General features: G+C 36.3%; 2 long non-coding RNA genes across 3 annotated transcripts; one reads left to right on the forward strand and one right to left on the reverse strand.

Annotated features, from left to right (window-relative positions):
• Positions 1–14,080: 14,080 nt before the first annotated feature.
• Positions 14,081–16,008, reverse strand: LOC127852215 (uncharacterized). 2 transcript variants are annotated; one of them, XR_008036133.1, is made up of 3 exons: positions 15,921–16,008; positions 15,518–15,611; positions 14,081–14,225 (listed from the first exon to the last, which is right to left on the reverse strand). It is a non-coding gene; the product is annotated as an uncharacterized LOC127852215 (long non-coding RNA). The 2 variants fall into 2 exon arrangements; XR_008036132.1 differs by having other exon boundaries at positions 15,882–16,002.
• A 261-nt stretch (positions 16,009–16,269) lies between these two features.
• On the forward strand, positions 16,270–17,606 carry LOC127852219 (uncharacterized). Its single transcript, XR_008036137.1, has 2 exons — positions 16,270–16,548; positions 17,171–17,606. It is a non-coding gene; the product is annotated as an uncharacterized LOC127852219 (long non-coding RNA).
• The last annotated feature ends 432 nt before the right edge of the window (positions 17,607–18,038 follow it).

Consider the following 18,038-nt stretch of genomic DNA (forward strand, 5'->3'; position numbering starts at 1 on the left):
ATTCCAAAATTTATCATGTTTTAACAATGTCATTAAAGATCTTGCTACATAAGTAGACGAGGCTATGAAGATGAAGCTAACGGATACGGGTGGCTTGTTGGAAACATTTTGCGCAAAATTACTATACATTGATACGGAAAATAGTGGATCAGCCGAACGGGTATAGCATTTAACTTATTTTATGTATAACACATAATTGCAATTAAACCAAGTATTTACACATAAAAGCTAAGAGCATTCAAGAAGAACTATTTTATATGTCTTGTTCGCGATGTATTTTATAGAGCTATTACTAAAGGGAGGCGGAAAACTACAACGGGCGTGGCATGGTCAGGGGTGATAACCCCAAAAAAGGGTTAGGGTACGGGTTAGGGTTAGGGGTCGGGTTAGGGTTAGGGTTGGGTTTAGGCTAACCCAAACCCTAACCCGACCCCTAACACTAACCCTAACCCTAACCCTAACCCTCTAACCCCCCCTTTCGCAATACCATACCATGCCTCGCCCGTTGTAGTTTTCCGCCTCCCATTACTAAAGAGTGTCTTTCAGTATCAGATGTCTTGTATGTTTAAGCAGTTTAACAATGTGCGTTACATGCCTCTAATTTTTACTGCATGCGTTTATCAGCTTTCATGGAATCGACGGGCGCATAGAACTCGTGCAACACGGACATTCAGCTAATGCTACTGTTCATCACCGTGTTAATACAACCAACAACGTGTCTTCGTCTCAACATTTCACTGGTTGCGGCTGTAAAGTAAGTCATTTGACTGGTTGCGGCTGTCTAGTGAATCATATGACTGGTTGCGGCTGTCTAGTGAATCCGATCCGGTTAAGTAACACTGTTGAGCGGATACTTAGATGACAGTCAAGAGGAGTAGAAAAACATAACGTTTGATAAAGGAGCGAAATGTGTTTATTACTTCTTAATGTTACACTGAATAGTGCTTTCATTATTGACTTATTGACACTGTGTCTCTGTTTACTCGGTGCTTATATGATTTCAATCCATGTTTCGTTCTTGAGATTTTCTATTCTCTCGAAATTATCGAATATGCGTATTATATTTTAAAACTGCTTGTACAAGTGAATACTTGATTAAAGTTATAAACGAATCGAATGAAACTAAACTTTGTTTTGTTTCCATTGTTTAATGCAGCATGAAATATGTCATATGTAAATATTGATGCCACAGAGATTGTGTTGTGATAAAAACAATTGCAACACTCGCTGTAAAAGAATGATATAGTTTCAACTAATTGCCTGCTTTTGTTTGTAAACTGTGCAATATGCGCTTATAAAAACGGTCATATTTGTTCGAGAAGGTTGAGCGATGAACATTGATTTCCTTAAATGGACTGTTACAGATTAACAAAACTTCAATTTTTCCAAGTTTTTATGACATATTAAGGGATAATATAACATTATTAACCAGGGAGCAAAATGACACGAGTATTGAAAATACTTTCTTGTCTATAAACATTTAAAATCGAATAAGTCACAAAGCGCTGCAAACGTGAAACCGTCGATTACATTGGACTGTTTTGTAGTTTTTGTTTAATTGTGTGCCGACACGTGGATAGCGTATATAAGGCATAACAAGGATAACGCAATATAACAGTCACGGCGGCTGTACGTTTAAAACGATAGACTAAATACCCCATTAAGTATCCCGGTAGTTTCAACTTGTTTTTGTTTAATGTTTGACTTGAACGTACACTTAAGCTTACTAATTTTGCAGTTGCTTTAATAAAAAATATCACCGACGATACACACATTTCAACGAATGCAACTAAGGTCGCTATGGCGTAGTAGATATGCTGTCCACCTAAAGAACGGGAGGGCACGCGTTCAATCATCTTTGATCTCCTTAAGTAACCAAGAGCTGGTTCTTCAAATCCCTGGCAGGTGAATAGTGTGAAGCCTGTCCGGTGATCGAACCCGTGACCTCCTTTAATATAAAAGAGTGCTCTACCGATTGCGCTTACATGGCAAATTACACAGCTGATCACCAATCCGGCACCATAGATATTTCCCTTTTTAAAGTCTTAAACTTCGAGTGTAACAGTGAATAGTGTATTACTGATCTCGACGAAACCACGGGTATGTTCTATGGAGAACTACAATTAACACGGCTCCAAGTTTGGCTCCAGAGTAGTGAAATGTGTGCAAAAAGTCCGTTCACGAACCGTTAAAAATATCCCGTATCAGTAAACTGTAACATACATAGGACACTGACTGGAGATCGGCTGAATCAGCTTTCTATGTTATCACGATATAATAGATAGCCTTAAACGAAATGCAACTGCAGTCAGTTGTAAAAGCAGACGAGAGTCGTTTCACGAACCCTTAAACATGTCATCGGTAAACCATTACATACACAGGACACTGACTCTATATCGATGTTGTCACGGTATAATCTAATATATGGTTTTAAACCAAATGCAACTGCAGTCAGTTGTCAAAGCAGACGAGAATTTATTCTTACAAAGTCGCTAGTGTTTGTTTACTTCCAACCGATACGACTCGGGTTATGTTGTTTAAGAGGCAATACTCATAAGGTTAACTGAGTAGTGCTGTGCGGAAAGGAATATGGTATCACCATTATACCATTTGGTATTGAGTTAGCCTCCGCAAAAATAGCCTGGCTATAAACGGCTGTAAATGACAGTGGGAGACCAAATCCGATATTTATAACCGACCGATGAAAACGCAAATCATATTTACAAATCATTATAATTTCGCGGTAAATTCATTATCAAGAAGAGGTTCAGATTTGGTACCAAAAAAATTAAGCGAATAAACAAACACTAGATTATTTGCTTAATGTTATGTGAGTTATTTTTTCCTTGCTTTTTACACGGCGTTTTATAATTTCTTAGCGTCTGCGTTTTTCTTCTTTTAACATGTCGCAATAGAGAAAACGCAGACATTAAATAACAAAGAAGGAAACTATGAAAAGTATACTGTTTTCATAAAATGGAGTTAAATCATTAAATAAGCATTGATAAGTTGTCCTTAAACTGTGAGCAATTCACTTTATGTTGACATGTTTGAATTGTGTTATGCCGGCGTAACATTGTGTGTTTGGGTCTGTAAATAAGAAATGATTCGAAATGCGAGCGATTCATTGACTGTTGAAATGTTTGAATTGTTATGCCGGCGTAACATTGTTGGGTCTGGTTTGTAAATAAGATATGATTGGAAATGCGAGCGATTCACCTTTGAGTTAAAGTAATTGGAATTGTGTTACTCTGGTGGAACACTTTGATTTTGGGCAGTCTGTAACTTAAGAATGATTGGAAACTTGATTGGATTCAAGTGATTAACTTTCACTTTAAAATGTTTGTTATATTTGTTAAGTTGGTGTTACAATTTGTGATTGGCTGCTGTAGATAGCAAAATATTGAAAATTTGTGAGCGATTCACTTTCCGTTGAAATATTATACATTTTTATGTCGGCGTAACATTTGAGTTTGGGTCTGTAAACAAGACATGATTCGAAATGCGAGCGATTCACTATCTGTTGAACTATTATGCATTTTGTTATGCTGGCGTAACATTTTGACTTTGGGTCTGGAAATAAGGAATTATTGGAAATTTTCAATGCAAGTGATTCATTTTCAATTGAAGTATTTGTTATTGTTGTTAAGCTGTTGTAACATTTTGCGATTGGTTTCTGTAAATATGAAAGAATAGAAAATTTGTGAGCGATTCACTTTTCTGTTGAACTCTTCCGGCGTAACATTATATAATAAATGAGTCGAAATGAGAGAAATTCACTTTAAGTTGAAATGTTTGGTATTTGGTTAAGCCGACACAACCTTTTAAATGCTGCTGCTAAAAATAAGAACAAATATGAAATTTTTGAGCGATACACTTTCTGTGGAAATGTTATGAATGTTGTTATGCCGGCGTAACATTTGAGTTTGGGTCTGCAAAGGAGAAATGGTTCGAAATGCGAGAGATTCACTTCAGAGTTTAAATGTTTGTTTGGTATGTTGGCCTAACATTTACAGTGTGAGTCTGTGAATCAAGAATGATTGGAAATTTATAATGCAAATGATCAATTTTCAGTTGAAATGTGCGGAATGATGTTAAGCTGGCGTAACATTTTGTGTCTCCTTCAATAGACTACCATGTCGATTTCGTAATCGTTTTAAGAAGTAACAAATACATTATTACGCGAACAAGCCCTCAACGACCATGCGGGTTTAACTTCTGATTTAAAACATATATATATATGACAGTTGTCTCCTACGTTACATACATGTATATTGTTTAAATTGTGATTAAGGGCAATGTCGACTACCCCCAAAAATCTTCAGAACGCATTCCATTCATGCTAAATGTGGGTAAAGTTCATACTTAAAATCACCGAGGTCACATAATTCATGCTCTGCTGATTTGTTTAATATCAACCTCATGTAGGCAAGCTTAACATGCCTGTGCATATAGAAAATACTGAGTGTGTCATTGCGTACTTGAATTTATCCGACGAGCTGAAGAAAGGTTTACATGGCTAGGCTCTTCTTTTTACACTTTTTACTAACTTGCATAAAAAAGTCAAATACCTATTGGCTCATGTTCTACTCACCAAAGTTGTGTTATAACCATTTTTATTTTTTACGCCGCGAGTTTGCTGTACAATAAGTACAAGATGCCTAAACGCACGTATTCGCGCACATTTGCGGGACCTGCTGCAAAGAGAAGACGGATGTCTGCAGTTACGCGCAAACGGCCACCAGTTTTTCGTAGACGCACGTATTGGCGCAGGAGACCGTACATACCCAGGAGGTTTATGCGTCGTCGTAGATATACATGGTGAAGGAAGATACGGACTGAAATGTTTAGATCATTACCGATAAATTATTTGACATTGTCTAATTCTGATGAAACTGGTTAGATATATAAAGCAGATCCGCAGACTTACTTACAAGGTGATGCAGTTATGGGACCGATATTTAGGACTTTGTGTACTCAGAATGAAATGGTTGGATTTAAGAAGTGTATATTTCATTACTGGTTGATTGTGAAGGTGACCTGAATACACGTAATTTCAACAGACCAATTGAAGGGAAATCATATGATCCCGATGATACTAAATAAGTTGTAAGTGCTGACTGGCGCGCGAACACAGTTGCAAGACCTAACACAAAAATGCGTTTCATGATACCCGGTTGTTAAATACAAGGTGTCTTGCCCCGTTACGTATCCTATTGGGATGGCTTACAACGAGAGCCCGATTATGTTTATTGCGAATGAGAAGAAATGTAAACCTTCGTTTAACTGTTATGTATGGGCAGACACATCGCGCAGTGCAACGGTGCATTTTCCTAGCGCGAGTTATAAGGCAGTTTACCGCACGCTTGACAGTGCAGAAGGTGGTGGAAAGAACGTGTATACCCCATACGGTTGTTGGACATATATTGTACAGTTTAAGCAGAGTAATACGTTGCAATTTTGGTCGACATATCCAGTTAAACCACCATGACAAGTGAGTTTTGCTGATGTACCAACTGGCCCGTCGTTTGATACGACGGAAACAGACACTGTTCAATTGGATAGTGATGATGACTTAACATGTAGCGACAATGAGGACTACCAATTTAAAAGGATGGGAGAGTCCACTAGGCATTAATGGGTTAAATTAATAAAAGTTCTTGCTATATAAGTAGAAGAAGCGGTATTATGAATATGAAGGTAACGGATACCGGTAGCTTGTTGGAAACATTGTACGCAAAATTACTATATATTGAATCGGAAAATGATGAATTGTTGAAGATATTTAACGCGTTAGATGAAAGTATTTATTTAGAACATTGTATTTCAATTCGGATAAAGCTAGAACTACAATGCCTTCTCTACTCGTCCTGTTCATAATTGGAGGAGTGATTCTGGTTTTGATTGTGAAAACATCAAGGATGCTGTTCTTCGAGGGTTGAGAACTCAAGTAAGCATAACGTTTATACTAAATAACTTTTTTGTGGAATATTTTGTTTGCGAGTTATTTTGTAGAGCTCTTTCGAAAAAATTATTTTATTATAAAGAATATTAGGTCCCATAGTGCCGTTTAGTGGAAGAGGAAAGTGTTGTTGATATGCCTCCTATATTTACTGTTTTCGTTTAACAGCTACGTATACGTGCATGGCGCTACTGCTCGTCCTTGTGTGCATAGAAACAGCAACGAGTCCTGGTCACAACATTGCACTGGTTGCAGGTATCCAGATCGGACTATAGATGACGAATACACTCGACAGGCAGTACAGAACCAAGTGAATAATATCCGTTTAAGTACCTCTATTGAGGTTTTGGAAGAAAATAAAGAGTAGTAGAATGCCTACGCAATGAAACACTGAATGGTGTTTTCATTATTTACATTTTATCTGTGCTAACACGGTGTTTTTCTTATAATAGTCCATATTTCGTACTTGAGATTTTCTATTCGCTCGAAATTATCGATTATGCATATTATATTATTTTAAAACTGCTTGTACAAATGTATACTTTATTAAAGTTATAACGCATCGAACGAAACTAAATATTGTTTTGTTTTCTTTGTTTATATCAATTACAGCATGAAATGTTCTCTACAATTATTTGAGTTATAACCTCGTGGTTTCATACCACATCATACAACACTTCAAAGTAGGTCTGTGTTTATCATGACGAGCAGAAAGTTAAATGAATACGATCACTGCAACCACTCGCTGCAGAAGAAAGATATAGTGTCGGTTGAATTGAATGTGTTTGTACCGTGTGCGATCTAAATTCAACTGATAAAAGCGTCCCTATTATGTTCGAGAATGGGAGCGATAAACATCGATTTCCTTAAATGGACTGTCACAGATTAAAAAATGCAATAATTCAAACGTTTTGTAACATAGTAAAGAATAATATAACACTGTACACAAGGGAGCAAAATAAAACTAAAACTTAGAGTATTGGAAATACTTTCTTGTCTATGATGAATAACATTTAAAATCGAATAAGATATAAAAAGCGCTGCAAACGCGAAACCGTCGATTAATTTTGAATGTTTTGTAGAAGTTTTCGTTTAATTGTGTGCCGACACGTGTATAGCGTAAATAAAGCATAACAAGGATAACGCAATATAACAGTCACTGTGGCTGTACGTTTAAGACGATAGACTTATGTACAAAGTACCCCATTTAGTATCCCGGTAGTTTAACTTGTTTTTATTTAATGTTTGTCTTGAAAGTACACTTAAGCTCACTCATTTCGATGTTGTTTTAATAAAAAAGATCACGCACTATACACACATTTCAACGAATGCAACCAAGGTCGCTATGGCGTAGTAGATATGCTGTCCACCTAAAGAACGGGAGGGCACGCGTTCAATCCCCTTTGATTTCCTAAAGTTTCCAAGAGCTAGTTGTTCCAGTCCCTGGCAGGTGAATAATGTGCAGCCTTTCCGGTACTTAAACTCGTGATCTCCTTTTATTTAGGAGAGTGCTCTACCGATTGAGCTTACAGGGCCAATCACAGCTTATCACCAGTCCGGCAACACAGAATTCTCCCTTTTCCGAGTCTTAAACTTCGAGTGTAACAGTGAACAGTGTATAACTGGTCCCGTCGAAACAACGGGTATGTTCTATGGAGAACTACAATTAATACGACTTCAAGTTGGGCGACAGAGTAGTGACACGTGTGCAACGAGTCGGTTCACAAACCGTTTAACATATCCCACAGCGATAAACCGTGACATACACAGGCAACTGACTGGAGAGCGGCTGAATCAGCGTTAGGCTTTAAATTTTATCACGATATAATGTAATTGTGTTAAGCTGGCATAACATTTTGTGATTGGCTTCTGTAAATAAGGAATGATAACAAATTTGTGAGCGAATCATTATCTGTTGAAATGTTACAAATTGTGTTATGCCGGCGTAACATTTGAGTCCGGGATTGTAAATAACAAATGATTGGGGTGCGAGCGATTCACTTCAGTGTTTAAATCTTTGGAACTGTGTTAAGCTGGCATAACATTTTGAGTTTGGGTCTGTAAATGAGGAATGATTGGATATTTAAAATGCAATGGATTAACTTTCTGTGGAAATGCATGGAATTGTGTTAAACTGTCGTAAAATTTTGTGTCATCTTTAGTAAACTAGCGTGTCGATTTCGTGATCTTTTTTAGAAGTTACAAATACATAGCTACACGAACAAGCCCTCAACGAACTACACGGGTTTAACATTTGATTTAGAACACAACGAAAATTGTCTCATACCCTAAATATATTTTTAATTTTGATTTAAGACAATCCTTTCTGACCCAAAAACTTTCCGAACATATCCCACTAATGATTTATTTGTGCACATTTTAAATCATCGAGTTCACATAAATCACGTCCCGTCGATTCGTCTTTATATCAACGCCAAGTATCATACGCAAGCTAAACATGCCTATATAATTATAATTACAACGCTTTTTTGTTGTAACAAATATGACGTTTGTTTTATTTTTAATCACCTATAGATATGAAAACTTAATATGTATAGCGTTTAGGTCGAAGGTTTTCAAAATCCTGGTTTAATCATTTGCGACACTTTGTATTTAAAATTGACATGTCCTTAAAATGAGTGCATCTTTTGCGTCTTAATTGGGATTCCAAAATTTATCATGTTTTAAAAATGTCATTAAAGATCTTGCTATATAAGTAGAAGAGGTTAGGAAGATGAAGCTAACGGATACGGGTGGCTTGTTGGAAATATTTTGCGCAAAATTACTATACATTGAAACGGAAATTAGTGTATTGTTGAATATCTTAAACGCTGTTAAATACAAGTATTTAATTAGAATATTGAATTATAATTCAAATAAATACAGAACTACAATGTCTGCTATAGTGTTTATATTTGTAGCAGTAATTCTGATTTTGATGATCGTAAGATTGATAAATGAGTGCTGCGAACAACAAGAATGGTTTTCTTCGAGGACCGAGAACCCAAGTCAGCCGAACGGGTATAGCATTTAACTTATTTTATGTATTAATTGCAATTAAACCAAGTATTTACACATAAAAGCTGAGAGCATTAAAGAAGAACTATTTTATGTGCATTTTCTTGTTCGCGATGTATTTTATAGAGCTATTACTAAAAAGTGTCTTTCAGTATCAGATGTCTTGTATGTTTAAGCAGTTTAACAATGTGCGTTACATGCCCCTAATTTTTACTGCATGCGTTTAACAGCTCTCATGGAATCGACGGGCGCATAGAACTCGTGCAACACGAACATTTAGCTAATGCTACTGTTCTTCATCGTGTTCATAGAACCAGCAACGTGTCTTCGTCGCAACATTTCACTGGTTGCGGCTGTCTAGTGAATTCGATCCGTTTAAGTAACACTGTTGAGCGGATAGATGACAGTCAAGAGGAGTAGAAAAAATAACGTTTGATAAAGGAGCGAAATGTGTTGATTCCTTCTTAATGTAACACTGAAAAGTGCTTTCATTATTGACTTATTGAAACTGCGTCTCTGTTTACTCGGTGTTTATTTGATTTCAGTCCATGTTTCGTTCTTGAGATTTTCTATTTTCTCGAAATTATCGAATATGCGTTTTATAATTTAAAACTGCTTGTACAAGTGAATACTTTATTAAAGTTATAACGGATCGAATGAAACAAAATGTTGTTTTGTTTTCATTTTTTAAATGCAGCATTAAATATGTCATATGTCGATATTGATGCCAAAGAGATTGTAATAAAAACAATGGCAACACTCGCTGCAAAAGAATGATATAGTTTCAACTGAATTGCCTGCTTTTGTTTGTAAACTGTGCAATATGCGCTTATAAAAACGTTCATATTTGTTCGAGAAGGTTGATCGATGAACATTGATTTCCTTAAATGGACTGTTACAGATCAACAAAACTTCAATTTTTCCATGTTTTTGTGACATATAAAGGGATAATATAACTTTACAAACCAGGGAGCAAAATAACACGAGTATTGAAAATACTTTCTTGTATATAAACATTTAAAATCGAATAAGTTACAAAGCGCAGCAAACGTGAAACCGTCGATTACATTGCACTGTTTTGTAGTTTTCGTTTAATAGTGTGCCGCCACGTGGATACCTTATATGAAGCATAACGAGGATTACGCAATATAACAGTCACTGTGGCTGAACGTTTAAAACGATAGACTTAAATACAAAGTACCCTATTAAGTATCCCGGTAGTTTCAACTTGTTTTTATTTAATGTTTGACTTGAACGTACACTTAAGTTCACTCATTTTGGAGTTGCTTTAATAAAATATATCACCGACGACACACACATTTCAACGAATGCAACTAAGGCCGCTATGGCGTAGTAGATATGCTGTCCACCTAAAGAACGGGAGGGCACGCGTTTAATCCTCTTTGATCTCCTTAAGTAACCAAGAGCTGTATCTTCATATCCCTGGCAGGTGAATAATGTTCAGCCTGTCCGTTACTCGAACCAGTGACCGCCTTTTATATAGGAGAGTGCTCTATCGATTGAGCATACAGTGCCAATTACACAGCTTATCATCAATCCGGCACCAAAGATAATTCCCTTTTTAAAGTCCTAAACTTCGAGTGTAATAGTGAATAGTGTATAACTGATCCCGACCAAACCACGGGTATGTTCCATGCAGAACTACAATTAACACGGCTCCAAGTTTGGCGTCAGAGTAGTGAAAATTGTGCAACGAGTCGTTTCACGAACCGTTAAACATATTCCACATCGGTAAACTGTGACATACACAGGACACTGACTCGATAGCGATGTTTTCACGGTATAATAGATTGCTTTAAACGAAATGCAACTGCAGTCAGTTGCTAAAGCAGACGAGAGTCGGTTCACGAACCCTTAAACATATCCCACATCGGTAAACCATTGTATACACAGGACACTGACTCGATAGCGATGTTTTCGCGATATAATAGACCAAATGCAACTGCAGTCAGTTGTCAAAGCAGATGAGAACTTATCCGAACGAAGTAGCTAGTGTTTGTATACTACCAGCCGATACGACTCGGGTTATGTTGATTAAGAGGCATTAGGTTAACTGAGTAGCGCTGTGCGGAAAGGAAGGTGGTATCACCATTATACCATTTGGTATTGAGTTAGCCTCTGCAACGAATAGCCTGGTTATAAACGGCTGTAAATGACAGTGGGCGACCGAATCCGATATTTATAACCGACCGATGAAAACGCCTCTCAGACAATCGGGCAGTATTTACAAATAATTATACTTACGCGGTAAATTCATTATCAAAAAGAAGTTTAGAATTGATACCACCAAAATTAAGCGAATAAACAAACGCTAGATTATTTTCTAAAATTTATGTGAGTTATTTTTTCCTTGCTTTTTACACGGCGTTTTATGATTTCTTTGCGTTTGCGTTTTTCTTCTTTTAACATGTCGCAATCGAGAAAACGCAGAACATAACTAACAAAGAAGGAAACTGACTGTGGACAGTATACTGTTTTCATAAAATGGAGCTAAATCATCAAATAAACATTGATAAGTTGTCCTCAAACTGTGAGCAATTCACTTTCTGTTGACATGTTTGAATTGTGTTATGCCGGCGTAACATTGTGTGTTTGGGTATGTAAATACGAAATGATTCGAAATGCGAGCGATTCATTGACTGTTGAAATGTTTGAATTGTTATGCCGGCGTAACATTGTTGGGTCTGGTTTGTAAAAAAGATATGATTGGAAATGCGAGCGATTCACCTTTGAGTTAAAGTAATTGGAATTTTGTTACTCTGGCGGAACACTTTGATTTTGGGCAGTCTGTAACTTAAGAATGATTGGAAACTTGATTGGATGCAAGTGATTAACTTTCACTTTAAAATGTTTGTTATATTTGTTAAGTTGGTGTTACATTTTGTGATTGGCTGCTGTTGATAGCAAAATATTGAAAATTTGTGAGCGATTCACTTTCCGTTGAAATATTATACATTTTTTTATGTCGGCGTAACATTTGAGTTTGGGTCTGTAAATAAGACATGATTCGAAATGCGAGCGATTTACTTTCTGTTGAACTATTATGCATTTTGTTATGCTGGCGTAACATTTTGATTTTGGGTCTGGAAATAAGGAATTATTGGAAATTTTCAATGCAAGTGATTCATTTTCAGTTGAAGTATTTGTTATTGTTGTTAAGCTGGTGTAACATTTTGCGATTGGTTTCTGTAAATATGAAAGTATGTGCGATTCACTATTCTGTTGAACTCTTATGAATTCTGTTATGCCGGCGTAACATTATATAATAAATGAATCAAAATGCGAGAAATTCACTTTAAGTTGAAATGTTTGGAATTTGGTTAAGCCGACACAACATTTTGAGATTGGCTGCTGAAAATAAGAAAAATATGAAATTTGTGAGCGATTCACTTTCTGTGGAAATGTTATTAATGTTGTTATGCCGGCGTAACATTTGAGTTTGGGTCTGCAAAGGAGAAATGGTTCGAAATGCGAGAGAATCACTTCAAAGTTTTAATGTTTGTTTGGTATGTTTGCCTAACATTTACAGTTTGAGTCTGTGAATTAATTATGATTGAAATTTATAATGCAAATGATCAACTTTCAGTTGAAATGTGTGGAATGATGTTAAGCTGGCGTAACATTTTGTGTCTCCTTCAGTAGATTACCATGTCGATTACGTTATCGTTTTAAGAAGTAACAAATACATTATTACGCGAAAACGCCCTCAACGACCATGCGGGTTTAACATTTGATTTAAAACATATGACAGTTGTCTCCTACGCTAAATAAATTGTTTACATTTTGATTTAGAGCAATGTCGACTACCCCCAACAATCTTCAGAACGCATTCCACTAAATGTGGGTAAAGTTCATATTTAAAATCATCGAGACAACATAGTTCGTGCTCTGCTGATTTGTCTTAATATCAACGGCATGCAGCATAGGCAAGCTTAACATGCCTGTGCATATAGAAATACTGAGTTGTGTCATTGCGTACTTAAATTTATCCGACGAGCTGAAGAAAGGTTTAAATGGCTAGGCTTGCCGAGCCGTGTAGCCTTTCTGAGCCGAGTCGGATTATTTCAAGTTCATTATGACACTAACATGGTGTTCTATTTATCATACTTTATTTAAAATTAGCTAATGTGTTCCTGGTGCAATCAAAACAGTAGTCTTTAATTGCAAAACGATAACAAAAATGATTAAATTAACTGAATCTTACCTTGAGTAGTAAATGAAACTTTTGTGAGATCTTTCCCGTTTACGCTACTCGAAATAGTCCGTAAAAATTCCGCGCAAAAGCGGAGTAACAAGACAAAATATCTCTTTATGCCTCGATTTAAATTTAACCAGCATTCTAAATGATACACACTCAAGTAGAACACAGACGTTTTTTTCAAACTTAAATTCTTATTTTCATCACTTCAAAATAATAAAAACAAAATTAACTGCCATTTTGAACTTACAAAATGTGTACCCCTCCGTCAAGCATGATTCAGCATTTATCCTTGCCGATATTGTTAATTTGAGTCTATAAAAACTCTTTTTTACACGTTTTACTAACTTGCATAAAAAAGTCAAATATCTAATGGCTCTTGTTCTTCTCACCAAAGTTGTGTAATATTTTTTTTTATTTTCGTCAAGTTTTGTTTGCTTCGATGATGAGTTAAAATGCTTAACACAACATCAAATATCCATTTCCTCATCGCCATTCATCTTTTCCATTTTAAATCCCTTGGTCTTGGTGCAAGCAGGCAAATTTTTGTGGATAGACATTCTTTGATCGACTGACAAAGGAACGTCTTATTCATCAAAGATTTCCATAGAAAAGTAAAAGAAAATTTCACTGACACCTTTCTTTATTCGTCAATTGTTCAACAAAACATCGCGTTATTCGAGTAAATTTTAAAGAAATCGAAAATGCAGTATCACCGGTTTCATTCGAGTAATATAGTCCAACACTGTTTAATATTCACGATGTGTTTAAATAATCCATCGTAAACATACACAATCGGGACACAATTATTTGTTTAACACATTCGCGTCCTTGGATGGTTTAAACTGAATAGTGCAGTTTACATCACCGCTGTGCGATTTCGGTCCTACTAACTGCTGCTAAATCGCACAAAGACACAACGACGCACAAATACGAAGGGGGCAGTCTACAGTTTTTCTTGAAAATCACCAGGCCGACAACCACTGGTCTGCAAAACACCCTCAAAACAAGGCCTTCAGTCCCAACCTGAAAATAGATTCAGACAATATTCAGTGCAGCTCATCAACAGCTTGCAAATAAAGCACAAAACAATGCAGAAAAAGCACTTTAAACTGGTATCTGGGGTAAAATAGACCTTTTCGGAGGTCTCGGAACTTGCCCGTAAAAACCCCATTTTCAGATAAACCCGGCAATCACATTTATCTTTCCGGGTAAGAATACGCACACAGTGAACAACATGCTTTGCACTATCACAGCAAATGCTTTCAAACTGAGCCAGACAAAATGGGTCATTACCATTGAACTTTTTTGCACTGCTAACTTATTTAAACCCACCGTTGAAATCTATCAAATTCCGGCTGCTTTAAGCAGGAAGTACATTTGTTTACATCTCACTGAGCATGTTGTTGTTGTTGACTAAAATTCAGGTAACTTAGTTTCGAATTACTGAAAACATGTGAAATTACTAGAATATTGACCATTTATACTTACATTTAAGCTCCTGGAGTCAAAAAACAATTTTGTTTAGGTCATACGCCTTATGTTCAGGAAATTGACCGGGGCCAATGCGCAAATAGGGCTACAAAACTGTAGACTGCCTCCTTAAGATAGCAGTCCAAAGTTTTAAACCCATCGAAATTTGAATTATTTGTACTCTTCAGTCAATTCTGGATGAAACTGGGTGGTTTTCTTTGTAATATAATTGCAATGTACAATTTAAGACTATTTTTAGTGAGCATATCAGCGGCAGCATTTTCACGCAACTTTTTGGTCATTCTTTCGGTATTCTCCGCAAGTCTAAAAATCACTCAATTTGCACAGATATGAGAAGTAGATATAATCATATTGCCAAAAATCACTCACAATGAGTGTCAGCTTACATCCTGAGTCAAAAATTACTCACTACACTGGTCAAAGTTAAAAAAAATAAATGAATTGTGATGTTTTTCCCCTTCAAATCAGTGTTTTTTACTCACTTTTCATCAAAGTGTCTGCACATTTAGGGGTTTAAATGGTTTGAAAGGCACTTAATGTTGTACGTATAGTTGAAATAAGTCAGCTTAGTCTTTCTTGCATGAACAACTAAGCATATCGCACAAAGAAACAAAGACTGCGTCTCTAAAGCAGATGTGCGTACCAAGCAAAATAGGGTTTTCTTCAAAAATCAGGCTTACCTCCCCCTACTGGAATGTTAATATCTCTGCTAAAATTGCTCAGAATTCAATGGGAAAGCTGTTTTCAGGTGTTGATGACTCTATTTTATCAAAACATGTCACCTTTGACTATGGGGCGTTGGGTGTGAAATTTGGGATATTTACCTTAAGGGGGCAGTCTACAGTTTTTCTTGAAAATCACCAGGCCGACAACCACTGGTCTGCAAAACACCCTCAAAACAAGGCCTTCAGTCCCAACCTGAAAATAGATTCAGACAATATTCAGTGCAGCTCATCAACAGCTTGCAAATAAAGCACAAAACAATGCAGAAAATGCACTTTAAACTGGTATCTGGGGTAAAATAGACATTTTCGGAGGTCTCGGAACTTGCCCGTAAAAACCCCATTTTCAGATAAACCCGGCAATCACATTTATCTTTCCGGGTAAGAATACGCACACAGTGGACAACATGCTTTGCACTATCACAGCAAATGCTTTCAAACTGAGCCAGACAAAATGGGTCATTACCATTGAACTTTTTTGCACTGCTAACTTATTTAAACCCACCGTTGAAATCTATCAAATTCCGGCTGCTTTAAGCAGGAAGTACATTTGTTTACATCTCACTGAGCATGTTGTTGTTGTTGACTAAAATTCAGGTAACTTAGTTTCGAATTACTGAAAACATGTGAAATTACTAGAATATTGACCATTTATACTTACATTTAAGCTCCTGGAGTCAAAAAACAATTTTGTTTAGGTCATACGCCTTATGTTCAGGAAATTGGCCTGAACATAAGGAAATTGGCCCGGGGCCAATGCGCAAATAGGGCTACAAAACTGTAGACTGCCTCCGAACAAATACACCGTGAATTGGGATCCCAACATTCAGTCATGTTTATATATAACTGTTAAATTGGTTAAATGGGATAAATAAAAGGTTAATCGGAGTTAAATTCTTGCTATATAAGCATAAGCGGCGGGAATATGAGGATGAAGCTAACGGATACGGGTGGCCTGTTGGAAAAGTTTTACGCAAAATTTCTTTATATTGAAACGGATTTTTCAATATTGATTAACAAAGAACTACAATGTCTGATATAGCTATCACGTTAATCGGAGCAATAATTCTACTTGTGATTTTTGTGTTCTGCAAAAAAGGGTCGAGGACGGAGAACCCAAGTCAGCCAAACGGGTATAGCGTTTTATTTATTTTAAACTCTTGCCTTTATTGTGTTGTAAAGACATGAACTGCTTTATTAAATGTCTAACGTTTATTGAAAATGTTTTCATTTAGTATAAAAAGTCGATGAACTCTTGACAGGCTGAATATACTCGAAATTAGGTTAAATATATATATGCTTATTGACATTAAAAACAAAATCAACAATTAAAACATCATTATCCATGGATTTTCTGATCAAAAGTGGTATTTAAAGTTAGTACAGAAGATACATTTTCAAGAATAAACATCATAATTATAAATGTTTTGCAGAATTTGTGCCTTGTATCCAGTATTCTCACTGTACCAGTTATCGGTTGAAAAACAAATAACATTATTTTAATGTTCGCAACCCTTTGTTTCCCAAAAAATTCATAAAAAATGGAATTTTTAGAGTAATTCATTAAGGCAAACAAAATGCTTTCTTAAACCCTAATATTATTCCTGCAGTCATTTGTCATCAATATCTTATGTTTAAAAAAATCATTCGTTCATGCTATGTAAGATGTCGTTGTGTACTTTTGCTGTTTAGAGGAAACTGAAAGAAATTCATGTACGTTTCATGCCTCTAATATTCACTGTTTGCGTTAAACAGCTGTCATTCAATCAACGTGCGAATAGAACTCGTTCTAGACGGACATGCTGCTCTTCAGCGTGTTCATAGAAACCACGATGAGGGTTCATCACAACATTGCACTGGCTGCGGCTGTCGGGTTTGGACAAGGTTTGAAGACCATCGACATGCCATTGAAAACCACGTGATTCCTATACGACTCAGCACCACTGTTGAGCGGATAGAAGACAATCAAGCGGACTAGAAAACATAACATTATAACACTGAATAGTGCTTCATTATTTACACTACCGTATATCTTTGCTTATTCTGTGTTTTTCTATTTATCAATCCATGTTTCTTACTTAAGATTTTATATTTGCTCAAAATTATCGAATATACATATTATATTTTAAAACTGCTTGTACAAGTGTATACTCTATTAAAGTTATAACGCATCGAATAAAACTCAACATTGTTTTGTTTTCCTTGTTTATATGAATTGCAGCATGAAATGGCCTGTATTATTATTTGAGTTATACAATCGCGGCTTCATACCACATCGTAAAACACTTCAAAGTAGGTCTGTGTTTATCATGACGCAGCAGAAAGTGTACTATGGCAAGCAGTTCGACGCATAATCCCAAGAAACTAGGTTTCTCATGAGAACCTAAGTTCTCAGAATGAGAACCTAGGTTCTCAGAATGAGAACCTAGGTTCTCGCTTGAAGATTGCACATGGCGTCAAGAACCCAAGTTTTCAAATGAGAACCTAGGTTTTCATGAGAACCTAGGTTCTCATTTGAAAACCTAGGTTCTCATGAGAACCTAGGTTCTCATTTGAAAACCTATGTTTTCATGAGAACCTAGGTTCTCATGAAAAACCTAGTTTCTTGGGATTATGCGTCGAA

The sequence above is a fragment of the Dreissena polymorpha genome, chromosome 12 (genome assembly GCF_020536995.1).
Source record: "Dreissena polymorpha isolate Duluth1 chromosome 12, UMN_Dpol_1.0, whole genome shotgun sequence".
NCBI lineage: Eukaryota > Metazoa > Mollusca > Bivalvia > Myida > Dreissenidae > Dreissena > Dreissena polymorpha.